General features: G+C 41.1%; 1 protein-coding gene across 7 annotated transcripts in view; it reads left to right on the top strand.

Moving 5' to 3' along the window:
• The window catches only part of vps8 (VPS8 subunit of CORVET complex), a 79,832-nt gene that overhangs the window by 12,744 nt on the left and 56,850 nt on the right, over positions 1-10,238 (top strand). The gene's annotated exons all lie outside the window — the stretch shown is intronic.

Here is a 10,238-nt window from a genome sequence, read left to right as displayed (position 1 = left end):
CCTGCAGGCCTGTTCACAGGAAACACTACAGAACAGCAAAACTTAGATATAGTGTCTGACCATTAGATGGACAGCTAGGTGAACAGTAGTGGATGTAAAATAACTTATTTATTGGAAAGCAAAAATCAATAAAAAGCAAGAAAATATAACATAATTCCTTGGTATACGGTGCATTTGTGATTTTATTTACTCTTAAATTGTGTTGCATAGTCTAAGGAATAAAACAAAAATTGGTAGAGGACAGATAAAAGTTCAAATATATTAATGAAGTGATGGTGATAGCAGTAAGTCATCATTTAGCGCCTTCCTAGTCTACTTCTACACGCCAACATTTGGTTGGGTGGTGCTGCCATTGAACATGAACTAATGCTCATTCACTCACACGCACACCCCAGGGGCTGTGCCATTGTAATGTTCAGTATCTGGCTGAAGAACACTTTGACATGCGGACTGGAGGAGCGGGGATCTAAACGCTGATCTTCTGATAAGTCGGCTATCTCCTGGGCCAAAGCCGTCCCAGTTTCCAGTAATGATGCTGATTAACTGGAAAAAAGAGCAGTAGCACGAATAACAGTAATTAGTCCAATGCCAGTCAAAATAATGTCACATGCATACGGTTAAATTCAGGTAAAACATAATTTGTGATGGTATTAGTGTTAACAGTATAGTGGTAACCATAATTCTAGTAGTTATAGCAGCAGGGTTTGCAATATGTTTAATGTATGTATTAGTTCATTTAATGGGACAGTGCACATTAATAAACATTGCTGTAAATAGCCAAGAGGCTATTTTTCATCTTTAGTCCCTGGACAGATGTTTCAAAGTCACCCTAAAATCAAAATTATATTATTTCAAAAACAATAAATGATTAAATACATGAAACATAGAGGCTCACAAAACAGAACATGCCAATAAAAAAACAAATTTAAAAATACTGTTCACACTGTTTACACACTTTGCAAATCACATCAAATTGTACAGTGAAAAACAGTTAAAACATGTTCACCCTGCTCTCCATTCCAGCCCCACATCCCCATCAACTGACTACAGACATGAACAAATCCCAAATTATTTTTATGAATTCACCTAAAATACATAGAAATGGGTGTTCCTCAGATCAAGCGTCTTTAAGAAACACTTTCATGCACTGTGTCATATCAGAAATATGTGTAGTATTTGCACTTGCAGTTATGGGTGCGTCAGAGCTCCTGCAGCCTGCACTGTGTACATGTAACCTGTGCAGGTACAAGAGACAGGTACCAGTGACTGCTCATGTTTACACACACACACACACACGCACACACACACACACACACACCACACACACACACACACACACACACACACACACACACACACACAAGTACTTACTCCAGGTCAGAGGTCGCGTTAACCGAATATTTTCCGTCTATGACGGATTTTTTTTAACAATGACGGACAAATCTGAAAGCAGTCCGTCATCTTAACAGATTAGAACAAACTCGGAACAGCGCCAAAGTTTCCTCGCAGCGAGGCTCCGGTGTTATGCCGTGTTATGCATGCCCTCCAAAAAGGAAATCATGCCGTTTCCAAACCTAACTGTGCCCTACAAATCATTGAAATGTCTGTGAGTTTTCGCTTTACGCTGTGTACACATTACATTACATTACATTGCATTTAGCTGACGCTTTATCCAAAGCGACTTACAATAAGTGCGTTCGACCAACAAAATACAAACTTGAAGAAAACAGAATCATATAAGTACATCAGGCTTCATAGAGCAAAAACATTTCAAGTGCTACTCAACTGGCTTTAGATAAGCCAGCCCTTTATTAGCATATACAGATGAAGCACTCCAGATCAGACTCAGATGGGTGTGTCCCAGTCAAAAGCCCAGCAGATGCCAGTGGCTGGGGGTGTTGCCAAATTGCTAGAGGGCGTTGCCCAATTTCCCCATTTGTTCAATTACAGGATTTAACCATGAGATGGCGCTTCATTCACAAAATACACAAAGACAACTGGGTGTTGTTGAACTTAGTCTGTTTGCAATGTTTGCAGCTCTGCAGTTGTGTTTGCTGAATACTGTAGCATTTAATCACTTATTTGTTACTGTATGGTTTTCACAAGCTACTATAATGAAAAAACATAAATATTTTAGATCAAATAAAGTATATAGTTTGCTTTATGCAGTATATTTCTTGTAATATTGTTGGGGTGTTTTTACACAGTACAGTAGATTGAAGTAAATCAATTTATACATTAAGATAAGATAAAATGGACCTTTATTAATCCCGTGGGGAAATTCAGTAGTTCAAACAGCAACAGGGTGAGAGTGAAAAACAGGACTGCACAGATTCAGACAGATTAATAAAATCAAAAATAAGATGAGTGATAAAAATAATAATAATGAGAAACTATGAAATAAGAAATGAATAAAACTAAAATATAATTATCATATATTATAATGTATTGTATTATTAAGTAATATCATACATTAACCCCATTATAGCAGATGCCACATTGAATGGATGAACACATTTATGCATCAATAATTACAACAGAGTATTTCTAAATACAAGTTGTAAAAATACTTATATGTATTTAATATTAACCCTTTGGAGTCGACCGTCACGCCGGCGTGATCAGATCACATGACCTGTTCAAGCCGGTGCTGCATAAAAACAACAGTCCGGACAACATTGCCGTGTGTTTCTGTCGAAAGTACTGGCTTGAAACTATATCCCAGTCTTTGTTTCATGCAAAAAGACCCAGTAAACACGGAGAGACGATTATATAAAGTTAATACATTTCAAAAGTATGAAAAATGGAAGCACATATTTGAATATCTTCGCCGCATTTGATCATTTTACGAAACGGAAAATACTGGAAACTGTAGATCCTGCTCAACAGGATGTATATGTGTATTTCTGTCGAAAGTACTGGCTTGAAACTATATGCCAGTCTTTGTTTCATGCAAAAAAGACCCAATAAACACGGACATACGATGATATAAAGTTAATACAGATATATTTCAGAAGTATGAATAATGGAAGCACATATTTTAATATCTTCGCCGTATTTTATCATTTTACGAAACGGAAAATACTGGAAACTGTAGATTCTGCTCAACAGGATGTATTTACCAGGGAGGGGTGAGGTAATCAGGTAAACGGAGTGATACGAAACGAGACGAAAAGAGACGAAGAGAGACGAAGAGAGACGGCGGGAGACTGCGATTGAAGTAAAGTGACAGACAAACATTGAGAATTTAGATATAGTTAGATAGATTTAGAGTTTTGAAGATTCAACTATGATGAAGAGAACTCTGAACGTGAGTCAAGCTTTAAGCTTGTTTTTTGACATGGAGGAGGAGGAATCTGTGATGTTGCCCTCTGTGTCGTATTGACAGAAACCGCTTTGAAGCGTGGCACAGATAAAGACAGAAAAAACTGATTTTTGTACATAATGTGTATATATATATTTGTATTATATTTATAATAACACTTTTGCCTTATCAGAATGAAATCCCATGCTACCTCAATCAAACTTTCACATTATCATAGTGACATCCCATGTATATATTTCTAGCTTTTAAATGGTTTCGTTGTGTATGTTTGTGTTACATATGAAAAATAATATCATTTTCATAATCTGTTTTTTTTTGTGATTTTGGGTCCAAAATGTTCATATAGTAGAAGATCACTGCTCTAAACAAAGTCAAAAATCCTACATCCAAACGAAATAAATATAATTAATTATGATGAATATGTTAAGTCTTGTTCATTGTTTTTCACTTTTATTAAATGTTTGATATTTCCGGTGGAAATGGTGGACTATCGGACATTCAAAATGCAGCATATTTTCACTCTTACACACATATATTCTCCTTTTACATACATACATCTTCACTCTTACACACATATATTCTCCTTTTACATACATACATTTTCACTCTTACACACATATATTCTCCTTTTACATACATACATTTTCACTCTCACACACGTATATATTTACACTCACACATTCATACATTTTGCTCTCATATTATCATATTTCAATGCACACATTCATATATTGTCACTCACACATTCATGCATTTTGTTCTCATATTCATATAATGTAATGCTCATATTTATACATTTTGCTCTCATGTGAAATCTACTAAAACAAAGTATGTCATGGTAGTGGTCAGCTGTTAAACACAAAAGTGTATCTTAAGGGCTGTAAATATAATAAGCCTGTTGTCAATTTTAGACACACGCTTATTATATTTACAGCCCTTAATAACATTCATTTTCTGGACTCAATGTGTGTCTTGGCCGTTTTCTTTGTTCCAAGCAAACGAGTGCTTTTTTGTTTTGAAATCACTTCCGCGAGTTTCGCGGGCCTCCCCCCTCGCTCCACTGACCATTAGACCATTTAGTAAGGTAACAAGCAAAAGGGCAAAAACGCCTCTCAGACGCTCTTCCGTTTACTTTTTTAATAAAGAAAAACAAATGGTCCGTAGATACACGGACTCATATAGCCTATGTATGTATACTGTAAGGAGAATGTATGTGCGTGAGAGGACCAGTATGAATTACGGCATAGAAATATGCAAACACAAACCTACAGACTGGGGGATGGGAGATCACAGGAGTGGGGGGGGGGGGGGGGGAGAGCTGTGGAATGTGACCCTTGGGAGAATTCCTCCACACATTCCGATGGCTAATTCGTTTTAAACAAAGAGTTCGCAACACAGGACAGCATAGGCAACATGGGGGGTGGGGGCTGGTGAACGGTATGGTCAATGTTTGTAAACACAATCCCCAGGATGTGTCCTAATCAAACCAAAAGAGAAAATGCAGATATCATTCTCTCTCTCGACTCGCTGGTATCTCGAGCTGAGCGCTCATTGGTGTTCATACTGCTCACAGGCTGGGCTGCTGTGTATATCTAGTGTATTCATACTGTACCCCTCCTCACTGTTTATTCATCATTCAACCATTTACACCTTCCTTTTTTCCCGTCCCGAGGTTGAAAAAGATTGAGTCCTATGTTTCCAATTGGTTCCCAAATCTGAACATTGACCAGTGGCATAAGATCAGGAGCCGGGTAAATGAGAGACTGAGGAGCCCCCGAAAAAACAGATCCCGAAATAGCTCGTCCTGGTTTCCGCAGCAGATAGACCTACAGTATGGTGTCAGTTATTTTAAATAAAACGTTGAAAACTGAACTTGAAAATGGTTTCCTCTTTTTATTTTATTTATCATTTTCGAGACGGGGAGACGTGTGTGATTACAAATTAATTTGCAGAAATGTAAAGTGATCTAACTAAGTTCTATTCATATTCTTGACGGGAAGAGCAGTGTAAATGGGTGGCCATATGCATTTGAAAAGCAATATAAATCACACAGTTATTATACAATAGGCTATAAAAGCACCATCGATAACCATTACCTTTATCCAATTCAAACTTTGGATGGGAAAAAAGGAAGGTGTACATGGTTGGGCTATACTGTAGGCCCAGGGGCGGCGGGTGCTGTAGGCTAGGGAAGGCTAAGCCTTCCCAAATATTTGTGTAACTGCATCCTGGTAAAATAAAAATATAATGTCTTTGACATTAGCGCTGCTATGTGCCGGGGTGCCAACCTGTGCCCTGTACCACGAAGCCAGTTCAACATACCCTGGATATGCTTGAGTTATCTTAACTAACCCTAACAAACGCGATCTCGCTAAACGGTCCTACGGCGCTGGTTATCAACTCGGTAAATCAAGCCAGGGTTTCTCTCTCCAGCTGAGAACGCGTTCATGTGAAAGGGGCGGGGTTAGCTACATTTGACCAAACAGGGACAAGTGTACTGACAGCGCAACATCATACTTCATTAATGAAAAGTAAACTAATATTAGGCAAATCTGAACTTTAAACATCCATGATGACTTAAACATATAATCCAGGATACAAGCCACATAGTTGCACCTGCAAGGAGAATACAGAACAACTCGTTAAAAAATAAACTACCGAGTGTTTGAAAGCGTACAACAGTTTTATGATACTGCCCCATCTAAAACACGAGGGGATCTGACTTTATTACATTTGAGTTGAGTGTTTCGTCAACTTAATGTGTTGCTTAAAATAATACGTCTGCATACAGTATATGTGACAATGTAACTAAGTGTTGCACGGCCAGATACGGCTCGAGAAGCTGACTCAGATAAGGAAATATTGTGATATCGATGTGAGATCGATGATCTGATTGATGATGTGATGTCAGTGTGATATGAATGATAAGTGCGACACGTCGGCGTCTTCTCTGCATACGGCAGTTTAAACTGCATTTCCTTTTTCCTGTAATATGACTTGATAGATTTAAACTCCGCACACTGAGCTCTGATCGGTCAGCAGGCGGTGCTTTCACTGAGTTGATCTCTTTTCTATAGACGCCGGAGGCGGGCAGCGTAAGATGAAAAAAAAAGTTATTTAGCCTTCCCAAACCTGAGCCTCACGCGCCGCCTATGTGTAGGCCTACTGTATACATACAAAGGCCATTCAAGCTAGAGTTCTTCTGGAAATGTTCACATCAGGCACCTTCAAGTTAAACAATACTACACAATTAACACAGTAGGCCTAAATTATGTGGATTAAACCACATTGATTTCGTTAAAAATAGACGAAATATGATTTTGTTTGAATGATTAAATGTCATCAGGCACCTTCAAGTTAAACAATCAGGTGCACACTTTAATGTGCCGCCACCTCCGGACTCGGCTTGACTCGGTTTAAAGAATGCACAAATGTGTTTAATTGTTTATGTCAGATATGTACTAAGTAGCCTAAATACATTTGTTCCTGCTCAAGATTAGATTCAACTTTATTGTTATTGCACATATTGCAGGTACTGAGACAACGAAATGCAGTTTAGCTTCTAACCAGGGGTGCAACAAGCAGCGAAAAGTAATGTGCACAATACTACAGTAAACAATTAACACAGTAAATTATGTGGATTAAACCACATTTATTTCGTTAAAAAGAAACGAAATATGATTTTGTATGAATGATTAAATGTAGGGTGAATTGCCCTAATGTGGGACATTTTTGCATTTCAGACTTTGGGAATATATTGCGATATGAAGCCGATACAATAAATCAAAATCCAGTAGGCTACCATTCCGAAATCCCCAGTAATATTAGACACTAATAATACAGTAAACTATTAACACTGTACATATTATTGTTTGCCCGTGGGATTAGGATGATCGGTAGTGAGACCCGTGCTGCATTTTCCTCCGGACGGATGTGATATAAAAACAAAGCGATTATTTTTGTTGTTGTAAACTCACGTGGATTAAATTTAGTGCATTCATTTCAACTCGCGAACATATGATACATTAAATGATCGTGAGGATGATGATTGAAAATCGTTTGTTTGAGCCTGGATGCATTTCCTGATCTAAAAACATAGCGATGGTTTTGTACTTACGCCAACATGAATAAACATTATTTTGTTAAATAAAAACATGGGGATGTTTAGTAAATGATTACATGTCTCTTATTTAGCACAGAATATGATCCTATCCGTGACATATGGATCTTAACAAATATCCGCTATATCAGATACCTGTAGATCAGCTGTTTATTTCATTTATGAGTTCCAGTGTGGCAGCTTTTCACGGCTCCCCCTGGTGGATCCATTATCCATTGCAGCTGGTTTCATTATAATTAAATGTATTTATCAAGGGGGCGTTTCAAGTCCTGCGGGGGGGTTTTCCTTTTCAGCAGGGGCCCACCCCGTGCTGATCACGGACCCGCACGGGTAGGCGTCTGAAATGGAGCGCTCCATCTGTAAGTACTTTGTTAATAGTTCTATCGCTCGAAGTGGAGTCGAAAGAGATGAGTTTTCAGTCTGCGCCGGAAGGTGTGTAAGCTATCTGCTGTCCTGATGTCAATGGGGAGCTCATTCCACCATTTAGGAGCCAGGATAGCAAACCCACGTGTTTTTTGCTGATGGGAACTTGGGTCCCCTTCGCAGCGAGGGTGCAGCGAGCCGTTTGGTTGATGCAGAGCGGAGTGCACATGCTGGGGTGTACGGTTTAACCATGTCCTGGATGTAGGAAGGGCCAGATCCATTCGCAGCATGGTACACAAGTACCATTGTCTTGAAGTGGATTCTAGCAGTTATCGGAAGCCAGTGAAGGCAGCGGAGGAGCGGCGTGGTGTGGGAGAATTTAGGAAGGTTGAAGACCAGACGAGCAGCTGCATTCTGGATGAGCTGCAGAGGTCGGATGGCACATGCAGGTAGACCAGCCAGGAGGGAGTTACAGTAGTCTAGGCGTGAGATGACGAGAGCCTGGACCAGAACCTGCGTCGCTTTCTGGGTCAGCTGGGGACGTATCTTCCTGATGTTGTAAAGCGTGTATCTGCAGCAACGGGTTGTAGCAGCTATGTTTGCAGTGAAGGACAGGTTGTTATCTAGGGTCACACCCAGATTCCTTGCAGTCTGAGTCGGGGAAACAACAGAGGTGCCAATGTTGATTGTTAGGTCAAGAGTGGGACAATCTTTTCCCGGAAGGAAAAGCAGTTCAGTCTTGTCAAGGTTGAGCTTGAGGTGATGATCAGACATCCACTGAGAGATGTCAGCTAGACAAGCAGAGATGCGTGCGACGACCTGGGTCTCTGAGCGGGGAAAGGACAGAATTAATTGGGTGTCGTCAGCGTAGAAGTGGTATGAAAAACCATGCGGGCTAATGACTGATCCGAGCGAGTTTGTGTACAAGGAGAAGAGGAGGGGACCAAGAACAGAGCCCTGAGGGACCCCTGTAGTTAATTGACAAGGGTCGGACTCGGACCCTCTCCAAGTAACCCTGTAGGTGCGGTCTTTGAGGTATGAGGTGAGGAGGGAAAGTGCAGAGCCTGAAACTCCAAGTGCTTGGAGAGTGCGAAGGAGGATCTGATGATTCACCGTGTCGAATGCAGCAGACAGGTCCAAAAGGATGATGACAGAGGAGAGGGAGGATGCTTTAGCAGTGTGCAGTTCCTCAGTGACAGCAAGGAGGGCAGTTTCTGTGGAGTGACCTGCCTTGAAACCAGACTGGTGCGGATCCAGAAGGTTGTTCTGATGGAGATAGCAGGAGAGTTGTCTAAAGACAGCGCGTTCAAGTGTTTTAGACAGGAACGGGAGGAGAGAGACAGGCCTGTAGTTTATAACATCTGACGGGTTGAGAGTGGGTTTCTTTAGGAGAGGGTTTACTCTTGCCTCCTTGAGACTGTTTGGAAAGTGACCAGAAGTTAGAGAAGTGTTGATGAAATGGGTGAGAAACGGTAGAATATCAGGAGCGATAGTCTGAAGGAGGTTTGAAGGGATAGGGTCCAGAGGACAGGTGGTAGGGCGGGCAGAGGTAATGAGGATAAGAACCTCACTTGGAGAGAGAGGGAAAAAGGAGGTCAGTGTGTGGGTGAAAGGAGGGTCTGGTGACCCAGCGGTGAGTAGAGGTGAGTCAGAAAAAGAAGAGTGAATATCATCAACCTTTTTTTCAAAGTGGGTAACAAAGTCGCTTGACAGAAGGGAGGAGGGGGAAGGAGCTTTTGGAGGGTCCAGGAGGGAGGAGAAGATGGAAAATAGTTTTTTGGGATTGGAATAGGAAGATTGGATCTTATCTTGAAAGAAAGTGCTTTTTGCCTGAGAGATCGAAGCAGAGAAAGAGGAGAGGAGAGCCTGATAGGTTAGTAGGTCGTCACGGTGTTTGGATTTCCACCATTTCCGCTCTGCTGCCCGAAGGACGGTTCTATTAGCACGCAGTTCATCATTTAGCCAGGGAGCAGGAGGGGACTGACGAGCCTGCCGAGATGTGAGAGGACAGAGAGAGTCCAGAGAGGATGAGAGAGTAGAGAGGAGAGTTTCTGCAGCAGAGTTTGGAGGTATAGGAGTTGGAACGAGTCAGAGGAAGGGAGGGCTGAGAGAACCGATGAGGCAAAGGTAGAGGGGGAGAGGGAACGAAGGTTACGGCGGACAGGTGCAGGATGGGAAGAGATTAGTTTGTTATGTTTGGAAAGGGGTAGAGAGAATGAAATTAAGAAGTGATCGGATGTGTGGAGCGGGTTTACAGAGAGGTTAGAAGTAGTGCAGTTCCTTGAGAATATGAGATCAAGGACATTGCCAGCTTTATGAGTTGGTGGGGACGGAGAGAAGTGAGAAAGCAAAGGCGGTTAACAGAGATGTTAGTTCGTCTATCTTCCCTGTCTGGAGGTTGAAGTCTCCGAGAAGTACAGCGGGAGGACC

This window comes from Gymnodraco acuticeps, unplaced genomic scaffold, assembly GCF_902827175.1.
Source record: "Gymnodraco acuticeps unplaced genomic scaffold, fGymAcu1.1, whole genome shotgun sequence".
NCBI classification, from domain to species: Eukaryota; Metazoa; Chordata; class Actinopteri; order Perciformes; family Bathydraconidae; genus Gymnodraco; species Gymnodraco acuticeps.
This window is presented reverse-complemented; position numbering and strand designations above follow the sequence as displayed.